This window comes from Electrophorus electricus, chromosome 4, assembly GCF_013358815.1.
Source record: "Electrophorus electricus isolate fEleEle1 chromosome 4, fEleEle1.pri, whole genome shotgun sequence".
NCBI classification, from domain to species: domain Eukaryota; kingdom Metazoa; phylum Chordata; class Actinopteri; order Gymnotiformes; family Gymnotidae; genus Electrophorus; species Electrophorus electricus.
Window position 1 is genome coordinate 1,865,079 of NC_049538.1, and position 11,542 is coordinate 1,876,620.

At 36.8% G+C, this 11,542-nt stretch overlaps 1 pseudogene; it reads right to left on the reverse strand.

Moving 5' to 3' along the window:
* Positions 1–4,413: 4,413 nt before the first annotated feature.
* On the reverse strand, positions 4,414–7,455 carry LOC118241151 (annotated as a pseudogene).
* Positions 7,456–11,542: the final 4,087 nt, after the last annotated feature.

Genomic DNA, 11,542 nt, shown 5'->3' on the forward strand with positions numbered 1-11,542 from the left:
ATGTCTTTTACCGTAGCCTGCAACCATTCTAGATGTGCTACATGTAAATTAACACAGCCTCTACAATAACTAGCACAAAAGGATCAATTGTTATCATAATGCACTCATGATAAGTGAAAGCCTAACAGATCATAAATTTATTGTACTTTAACAGAAACTTGGATCTAGCCAAATGAGTACACAGTTTTAAAGGAAACCTGTCCTTCTGGCTACCGCTACAAACACCACCCTTGTCTAACTGGCCATGGGGGTGGCATTGCATTTATTTATTCTGACACATTAGGCATAAACCAGAAGCTGGTTAGAATTTTGAGTCCTTTGAAATTATTTTTACTTGTACACATGATGTAGCCAGTGATAAGACGCCCTCCCAGCCTTATCTACTAATTGGCATCTACACGCCACCCTACTCAGAATTTATTAACAAATATGCAGTTTTCCTCTGTAATCTAATCACTCTAGTAGAAAGAGCCATTATTGCTGGTGATTTCAATAGTCACTTTGATAGTGCCCAAATCCCTCTGAGATGGGCATTTAGTTCTATAATAGAATTATTAGTTCTATATTAGAATCAATTGGTTTAACCCAATGCATAAGAGAACCCACACACTCTGGTGGACATAGGCTTGATTTAGTGCTGACATACAGTGTAGACATAGAGAACATAGTCATACTACCTGAGTCCGATGCCATGTCAGGCCATTTTCTCATTTCATTTGAACTACATATGAGCCACAATATAGTAACCTAGCCTCGCTACCGCACCAGACGCACGATCATGTCAGTCACTGCATCTAGATTTATTGTGAATCTCCGAGACTTATTATTTGCACCTAGAATACCCTCAAACCCCACATAACTTAATCAAATAATTGAATGCTTAGAATCAGTATTGTGCTGTATGCTCAATGATGTTGGTCCACATAAGAATAAAATAAATCTGATAAAAAATTCGTGCCTTGACCACATTCGCAATTTAAAACAAAACATTTGAAAAACAGAACATAAATAGTGCCACACCAAACTTCTCTTCCAGCTTGCATGGAAGGAGAGCGTTCTCAAGTATAGAAAGGCACTTATTACCGCTTGAACAGTAAAGTTCTAACTAAAACTAGAAAATTTGATCACCACTCCTATCTTAGCTACTTTACATTGGCTCACAATAAAATTTTGTACTGATTATAAAATACTTCAAATGACCTACAAAGCACCGAATGGTCTTGCCCCACAGTACTTTAGAAAACTCCTAGTCCATTATGACCCACCATGTCTGCTTAGATCAAAAGGTCCTTACTAGTACCAAGAATAAGAAAATCTACTGCAGGGGGCAAAGCCTTTCCCTATAAAGCTCCCATACTAAAGGTGTACATCTGAGGGTCCATGGGCATTGATAGTTATAGTAAACTGGGATGTTATGATGCTGTCAATTTACTTCTCTTTTGTCACTCAAGTTTGTTGACTGAGAGCAGCAGAGTGCTGATGTTCCAAGGTTCTCTCATGCCTGTGGTTCCTTCTGGCTCTATCCTTTTAGCTATGCTGCCATAGCTAGATCTTCCAAGTCCATCTTTGCACCTTATAGTTTCCTAATTTGAACATTATAGTTTCTCACACCCTCGTACCTGGACATGCCTAATAATCTATTCTCTCTTTCTGTCTGTCATGGGTAGCCACCCATCCAGCAGGAAGGACATGCCCACTTCGGCTCAGGATCACAGCACACACCTGCCCTGCTCCCAATCACCTTCATATTAATCATACTCACCTGTTTCACATTGTCACACTATCGCAGTACATCTACCTCTGATGTCATGATGTTACTGAGCCTCAACCCATCTCAGTTGCCATGGCTACTCCCATCACCCGCCAGATATCCCCTGCTGTAGCCCACCACACCTCCACCCCAGCCAACTACTTCTCCGTTGCTCTTGATGGACGTTCTCATGGGTTTCAGACACGCACACACCATTGGGACCAATCCAGGACTTCTAGAAAACTGGACTAGTCATTAATTGCTTATTTTTTCATTTTATTATTTTGTTATTTATTTATATAAACGTTTAAGGTGAGATCTGACTCTATTAGATTAAAGAAGAATTATAATTCTGAGATTCTCTTCTCTGCTGCCAAATATCATAACTTCAAGAAATTCTGTCTCATCCAGTTATTTATGCACTCTGAATAAAGACAGAGAAGATTTAGTGTGTGTATTGGGCTGTAATCATGAGGTGTAAGAGCCAAATCTTTTTTCATGTCATCTGCATAACTGTGATAATATTGTTTTCTTATAGAATTTGTTGTTTTGTTATAGCCTCATGGGAGCATAAACAGACTGAATAAAAGTAGACCGAGAACTGATCCCTGAAGTACTCTGCATGTTACAGTTATCCGATCAGATGTATATAACTTCCAATTCTGAGCAGGTAACTAAGAACTAGCAATTTCAGAACTTACATTTTACAAGAATTCAGTTGATATCCATTATTACCGTTACGAGGGCAATCAAAGAACTATGGTTGGGTCAGACAGGTCAGAAATCTTGACTGGAATTTGGAAAGATTTCCATTTACATTTTAATTGCTTAGACCACAGACCTCAGCTATAAAAGGAAAGTTTGAGAAGTATTAAAGTTGTTTAATATAGAGACATCTATAAAGTTCTTATTGCTGTTGTAATGGAGCTGAAGTTTGTTTTTTCATCACTTATACTCAGCCTTCTTGCACTCTCTTTTTATCACTTATGTTCATAGTATTTCTCCATTGATCATCTTCTTAGTCTTTAATGGTGCAATAACATCCCTCATATTCAAAGTTTTCACAATGAAATGATTCAGGGGTACATCAACAGAGTCTACTTGTATGTTTGGTGACATGCTGTAACTATATCCTTCATAAATGTATCACATGTATCCTCATGTATATGCCTTTTTTAATAAAAACACTGTTTAAGTATCTGTAGAAATTAATGTGTCAAAAAAAATACAAAGATAATCAGAAAGCACATAATGCTTAACAATAATGTTAGGAATGCAGGGACCTTTAGTAAAACTAAATCCTGATTGTGACCCTGAGTGCGTGTAGGCTCTCTTACTTGCTATAAGATACCAATAGTAAAATAAATCAGAACATTCTTAGGAACTAAGAGTCTTCTGAGCACCTTTCAGAGGAAAATAAAAGAAAGTTGCAATCTGTCAAATTGACAGAGGAAGCATTAGAAGAATTTATTTAAAATACTAGATTTAAAAATAAATTGTTATAACCAACCCCAGATTACTAAAACGTTTGGTGTTCTACATTTAGCTGACACGTTTACCAAAAGCAATTTACAATTATGACTGAGGGTTAAGTGGCAACTTGGCATGTGATGGGGCTTGTACCAGCAACTATCTGAGAACAAGTCAAGTACCTAAACCACTGAGCTACCACTGTGTTCTTGTCAGTATCTATATGATCGTTCCCTCAACATATTGTTAAATCATAGTGAGTCTAACTTAACTACAATGGGTAAAATAGTTAATAGGAGTTTTAAAATGAAATCCTACTTGGGTAAAATGTCCTTCGAACTTCTGCTGCCTCTTGTTATTCATGTACTTCTGCTTGTTGTGTGTTAGTCACAGCAGGAAATGAATCCCATATGAGGGCTGTGGCAGTTATGTAGGATGTGTGGCAAGACATATTTCTTTGAAGTCACATGACTTCAGAGAGTGTGCCCAGTTAACCTGTTACACCAGGTGAGTGACATGTGACTTCATAACAAGTAGTTTTTAGTCTTGTCTACAGATGCATTATTGTTGGTGAGCAGTTTTCGCATCACAAGAATAACAGACAACAGACGCGCATGCATCCACCTCCTTACCGCTCACCGTTACAATGGGATTCAGACACACTCTCAATATACAGTCTCAGACTGAAGACTTACTTATGAGCACAAGCTTTTGGCTAACATATTGTGTTTACAAAATGCTAATCTCTACAGCTGACCTGTCATGGTAGGCTGATTGTCTAACAGGAGGGACATGCCCACTCCTGCTCAGGACCACACCACACACCTGCCCCGCTCACAGTCACCTGAGTACTAACCCAACACACCTGTTCCTTGTTTTCCTCTTTTTATTTAAGCCCACAGGTACCTGAAGTCAGCGCTGTGCATTAGCAGAGTGTAGAGCGACTTACCGAGCGCCACTGAAATGCTGACTTCTCCTTATGTTTACTTTTCCTTCTGTTTTTTCTTTCTCTGTTTCTGTCATAGCAATAAAGACTACATAGTTGAAACCTCGTCTCTTGCTCCTTCTGAGCCTTCAACATCACATGACCTATAAACCTCATTGTGTATTGTTTCCACATGCACAGCTAAACATTTGATAAACACAGATAAACTGCTTCACTATGTTTGTACTCTTCTCTTTAATTTCTCATTTTATCTTCTGCCTATGTCCTTATTCTGAGCTGTTCCTGCCCTGATGTCCTGCACTCCCTGCCTAGAACAGGATTCAGACACATTCTCAATCCTTTAATCCGGACTAAAACCTTTGGCTAATATTCTTTAATATGTATTGTGTTTACGTGTGCTTTTGTTTGCAAAATGACTAATTTATTGATTCTATCATTATACACTGTTTTCATTTTCTATTGTTTTTGTCTACTTTCTTGTTATTCTCTGTCCCTCCCCTTTTACTAGCTTCTGTTATTCTCAATCCTCCCATTTTCTCTGAGGTGTCTCTGCTTCTTCTGGCTTTGTGATACAGGTGGAGTTCAACTGAGATCAGTCTTCCCTGCCCCCTTGTATCTGGGACAATTCTCCACTGTGAAGTCTCTTGCTTACTGTGTGGCTCACCTTCCTGCATTGTTCTGCACCAGACCTGGCCCTGGTACAATAATACACTCTTAATCACCAAATCCATCTTAGACAATGTCTTATCTGCCCAAGCCCCTGGGCTATCTATTATCATACAGTGGTGTGAAAAAGTGTTTGTCCTCTTCCTGATATCTTATTTTTTTTTGCATGTTTGTCACACTTAAATGTTTCAGATCATCAAACAAATTTAAATATTAGACAAAGATAACACAAGTAAACACAAAATGCAGTTTTTAAATGAAAGTTTTTATTATTATTTCAGCTGTCTGTATAGGCTAAACCATTTGGGTGCTATTACATTTAGGATGCACTGCCCTGCTTCACAACACAAATCCATTTGTGAATCACACAGGCACACTCAGAACTGAAGGAATACAATTTCTATTTCCACATTTAGCTGACACTTTTTACCCAAAGCAACTTACAATAATGACTAAGTACAACTTGAGCAAATGAGGGTTAAGGACCTTGCTCAGGGGGCCAACAGTAGCAACTTGGCAGTAGTGGGCCTTGAACAAGCAACCTTCTGAGTTCTAGTCCTGTACCTTAGCCACTGCCCTACAATTGCTTCAAACTCTTTAACCAACTTTACTAGGGGCAATGCCTAAACATAAAAATGTTAAGGCATCACCAGGCATGCTTTACAAAAATCAAGACAATAGTGTTTGTACTGGAGGTGCAAGAGGTTAGCAGTCAAAATCAGATAAATTAAAAGACAAAATATACTTGTGGATGTTTAATTTTTTTTTTTCCATGTAGCTCTGCAAATGCTACAACCCATTAGGTTTGAATATTGTGAGGTTGAAACCTTCAGACTCTTTTGGGCATAATCTGTTAGTTCTTGAATATAGCTATCTTTTTATCCTAGTTTTGCAATTTTCTTTTTTTTTCATTATTCTCTCAATTTCTTGGATGATGTTTATTATTAAATTCCTCAATTTTGTCATTTTCAGAATACAAAAAAATCTATTGGTTTCTGCCATTTTTAAAAAGTGAGAAAATAATTCCAGAGTGACTGAGAAGTTGAGAGTTCCTGATTTTTGTCCTTTGTTTTTTTCCTGTTCAAATCTGATTCCTTTGCGTGTCGATCCTCATCAGAAAGACCTTTTTCAAAAAAAAGCCCCTTTCATGCTTTTTCAAAATAATGTACTGTGAGTAACTTCCAAGTTTATCCATTTTTTTGTAATCTTCCTGCGATAGTTTCTCATATACAAAAGCCTGATCATCGCTAATGGATATAATCTCTATGGAATCATTCCAAAAATTCACAGTTTTCTCTGAAGGTGTGTCTTGTGTCAGTTCAGTGACCCACTTGTCCCACACTTTGACAAATTCTTGTTTGAGAAAATTATCTTCTGTTTCTTTGTCTTTTAGACTGAAAGCAAGCACTTTGCTTAAATTGATAAGCTTTTTCTTGTTTTTGAACTTCTCTCATGCATTACGCTATTGAATAACTTCTAGTTTTGTTTTTGCATCTTTAATAAGGTTATCATGAAGCTGTGTAATTTTGTTTTTGTATCTTGCTAGCCACTAGATTAAAATGTGTTTGTCTCTGTCGTCTTCAAAGTACTGCTTCATTGACTTTTCCACTTCTTTTCTAGTCTTTTCAATGTGTATATAAAGGTCCTTTTCCTCAATCTTTTCCAGTTTTTCATGTTCAGTTCTGTTGTGCATGGTTTCTTCAATATCTAACATGGCTCCCCTGAGACTCCAAGTCCATTTTCCAAACTCTATTTCCAGTTTTCTGTAGACTGCATTAAGCAACATATTCCAAACATCACAAAATCTTGCTTTAAACTGGGAGAGTGTGACTGAAGTTGACTTAGAAGCTTTTTTGAAAATGGCATTGTTTAGCTCCTGAACCTATTGTAGCATGGGTTTGGTGGTGTCATGGGTGGGCTACCCTCCCACAGCTGTGCAAAGTACTTTCCATCCTCTTGTACACTAAATGTGATGACATCACTGAAACAATCAGCTTCAGTGTTGTCTTCTGTGGCAACCAGTTTTGTCATTTCATCCATTTTCTCCTGCAGGCATCTTCTTTCCTCTATGTTTTTTATCAGCAGCTGTAGTGTCTTTAACATTCTGATGCACAAACATGCAGCTGGGATCCAGTCTGACCTTCTTCATCCTCAGCAAGACCTGAACAACAATCTGAAGTATATCTTGCATCTCATCAGGGTTCTCACCAAAAATGTTGATCAAAGTTACATTTCCAAGTCCTAAGACAAATGTGGCAAGTTCATTATCATGAGGCATTGCAGATTTCCCTGCAAGCTCAAGTACTCAAAGTCCTTCAGTATCAACAACTAAAGTGTAGTCAAACTTCAGGTCTGCCTTCATTGCCTCTGACACTTTGACCAGCTGCATGAAGGCCTCTGGTGCATCTGCCTGCACTGACTGCAAACTGGAGTCCAAACATGACATTCAACATGGTGGATTTCCTAACAGCATAAAGACTCTCTGGTCTCCCAGAATCTTGATGAGTTCATCTAGAACTGCTGAAACCCAGACCAGAGGAACATGAGCAGCGTCACCATCCATAAGTTCTATTGGAAGCCCAGATTTGATGAGCTCTGCTGCAAGTTTAGGGAGAAAAAGCATTTCTACATACTTACATACTTTCTTTCCTGATTGTACAGATTTAAATGACTCATATATCTGACCCATTTCCCTGAAGATGTGCTCCAAACCAAAGGTTGCTGCATTCGTTTTTTTTTATTATTATTTTATATAGATATATTTCCTCAAGTTGTGCTTGCAAATGCCTTACTTTGTTTGTCTAAGAGAATCCCAATTTAAGAAAATAAGCTTTTTCTTCCTCTCCGAGAAAATTCAGTGTGAAAATAAATTGTTTCATAAGGCCAGACAGTCCATGGTTTTGCTGCTGTTCACGGATTCGCTTCAATTTGATTTATGCTCTTCTGCATTTCCAAGTTGTCCCCTTGAAGTCGGTACAGATCTTTATTCATCTCACACCATTCATGCCATATTTTCCTCTAACAGGGCAGATTATTCTCCTTTAGTTTATACACAGTTTATATTATGTTTTCCTCTGTACAGGAATCTAGGTAACACAGTGAAAGTGTGGTTATTTGAAGAATATCTGAAGTCTTCATTTTTTTGTTTGTGCTTTTCCATGAGATCAAGTATAATGAAAGGTTCCTCTGTAATTCTAAAGTTGAGCTTTTCCTTTTCCTTACATGTTAATCCATTTTCAGGTATTGTATTCTGTAAAAAAATTTACTTTTAACTTTATTTATTTAAAGATGTTTGGGTCTGCTTAACTCTGATTTTGTAACGTTGAGCAGTAAGGCGATGGACGCATGTGCGGAAAAGAACGAGATTTATTCAGGGAAAATTCAAAATCAGAGTAGTTGTCGTAGTCCAGGGTCATAGAGCCAACATGTAGAGAGAATGGGGATACATGTGTAAACAAAACAAAAACCACACGAAAGCAAACAGGGGAATCAGGCTATACCAAAGGCTAGGAAACATGAAGGCTAAGATAAACACAAAGGCACGGAGTACAAAGAAACAACCATAACAAAACATAGTCAAACCTCTTCATTTAACCTCTTCATTTTACATTTAAGGGAAAAAGTTATGCTATGGTCCTTCAACTATTTGTTAACATGTTTACAAATAATAATTAAATGCCAAAATTGTCACATTGTAATGGTGGTGCATGGGGGAAGTGCAGGTTGCAGATGCAAATTGGAGTGGGCAGTGGTTTAATAAAAACAAAAGCAAATACAAACATAATGATAATGGGCAAAATGAAATAAAGCACAAGTGTCATAGCTAAATGATAGAACATAAGACCTGTGTGAGGCATGCTAGCAAAACGTGAAGGGGTGAAAACCAAAACAAACAAAGGCCTACATGGTTGAACCTCACCACACAGAGGACAACACTGACAAAGGGGTACTGTCACATACATCTTTGCCTTTCCACATATGGACCTTAATTAAATAACACAGACACAGACTTGCCGATGTGGTTTAGCACAGTATCACTTACAGTTGTTGTAATAATAAACCATGTAGATGAAAGTTGTAACATTAAGGAGGTAGGCAACTCGAGCATTAATTTAGGTATAGGCTATCTGTACTATTTTACCTTTTTCTAACTACTTAATGATGTAATAAAACAATTTTCCCTCCAGACTGGCCAAAATGTGCTTAAAATATGTAGTTTTAGTTTCTATCTTAAATCATTAATTAACAATTCCTTTATACCTTCAAATGAGACACTCAGATATTGGAAATCACTTTATTGCTGTCTGTTGCTGCCATTGTTGTAGCTGATGTCAGGATTGTATAATAAACTGGTTACCTGTCCTCCTTTTGATGGTTCTTGACTAATAAATGAATGAAAAAAGGATTGTCTGTAGTTATATATATATATATAAGTTAATGTATATATATATATACACACTGCCTGCCCCCCCCCCCCCCAAAAAAAAAACCCCCAAAAAAATTATATATATATATATATATATATATATATATATATATATATATATATATATATATATATATATATATATATATATATAATTTTTTTGGGGTTTTTTTTTTTTGGGGGGGGGGGGCCAGGCAGTGTGTATATATATATATACATTAACTTTTAGGTGCATGAAACTAAGATATATTATTATCATGCAGGATAAAAGTTATGTTTAAGTTGCAAAAGTTGAATAACTTGTGTGTTATGGTGATTCACTGAACCTCTAGGGTGTATTCTAAGAAGCATTTTAAGATGTATTTTAAGGTGTATTCAAAGGCCGGATCATACAGGTTTTCTACACCTGCCACCATGGTACTACCATGTCAGTGTCACGGCTGTATTCAGAATGGTCTAAATACCTTCTGGTCAGCAATGGTCCTGTGGTCATAAACTAACCAAACATGACCATGGTAGAGGAGGTTTCACAAGCTGTACATGACAGTAGATGTACTATGGTTTGTAAGTGTAAAATGATTCATGAGATTTTTACATACATCTATTTTATTAAAGGTGATTTGCATATCCACCCCATTACATCACATCACATAAAAGCCTTCATGACAAAGAAGGAGCTCATTAGTCTTAACTAGGGTAAGGGGGAAGGTTGGTATTGTTCAAGCCAGCAGAAGAGTCACATTAGTTTCCTCCAGACCTTAAAGAAAGTGTGTTATAATGGTGTTATAATAGTGTTGTAATGGTAATTGTTCAAACTGTCTCCTGGTAGCAGAATATAAATAGGTCATACATGGGTTCATCTTTCCTCTACTAAGTAGTTCTTTTCTCTGCATAGTAGTTGCCTGGGCATGCATTAATTGGCGTGGACTTGAAGAAGCAGCAGTCAGATCCTGATTCTTTATATAGTTTTATTATAGTCTCCACCTTGAGGCATTGTAGAAAGCGAGTTAAATTTAAATTTAGCTAAAATAGGTAGTTTAAATTAAGTCTATTCACTAATTGTAATCAATAATACGAGCTGCAGCATCAATTGATTGATTTATAGTGGTCTACTATAATGCATAATGAAATTATTTTAACAATGGAATCCAAAAGTAATTTCCTCAAAATCACTTGTATATAGTGGTGTCGTTGTTAGCCCTTTACTCACTGCCTACAGAAGTCATTGTTGTTGTTTGTCCTGCTCTTCTTAAGAGGAGTATGCTGCTGGAATGACTGGTGAGTGGGTAAGGCACTCTGCTAGAGTTTAGTCTAGCAGAGCCAGACGTGATATTGTAATTTGAGTAATGAGTCTGAAGACAGGTTTGAGGCAATTTTGGCTGCATACTTAACTAAAATGATGCTCATAATAGTGCGTTATTTTATATTTATATATAAACAAGATTATTGCTGAAAGACTATGCAAAAGGCTGTGGCCTGTTATCTTATCTATGGAATGTGAATGCAGCTATTAACCTTTTTTTACCCACATTACAGTCATATATTCTCCTCTCTGTTTTTGTATGAAAGAGGCAGGAACAGTAGCTATCATTACAGAGTTCCATGAAGCTGCTTGACACCTTACTGAGCAACTGCTCTTACCTTGATAGCTTCAGTGAAGAGAGAACATGAGGAAGACAGAAGCAAGGAGGACCATTCCGAACTAAAATCTGTTTTTAACTACAGACTACAGTGTCTGCCCTGCTCTAGCACACATAGCTTTGCACTTTTGTTCTGTAAGGTTACTTAAGTTGTCCAGTGTACCAAGAGGAATGGCCACTATTGTCTCTATGATCGCTGTTTAATAAAAGGGTTAAATTAAATATCACAATACTGAAGAGCCTCAGTGGTTAAAAAGACTTAATTATGTCTGCACATATGGAATGAAGTCCTAGTAGCTGTAGCCTCATGTGAGTGGTTAGGACAAATTTTGGTATATTAATACAGTGTAGTTTGTGCAGTAGTCTAATTGTAGTTTCTCCAACCAAGACCATTTTATAAGAACATTTATAATTGTGAAATGACATGTTTTTAAATACACGTTAGCTTTATTTAAATTATTTAAATTGAATAAGCCTAATACATAAAGGACCATAAATTTCATTACATTAAAGAATGAAGTTTCAAAAAATCAAGTTGCAAAATTAAAGAATTATGGATAATATCACTCTAAAATGTTAGTTATGTTGAATTCATGTAATAAACATACAGTTCTTTGTAGTCTTTGAATCAAAATCACTTTATT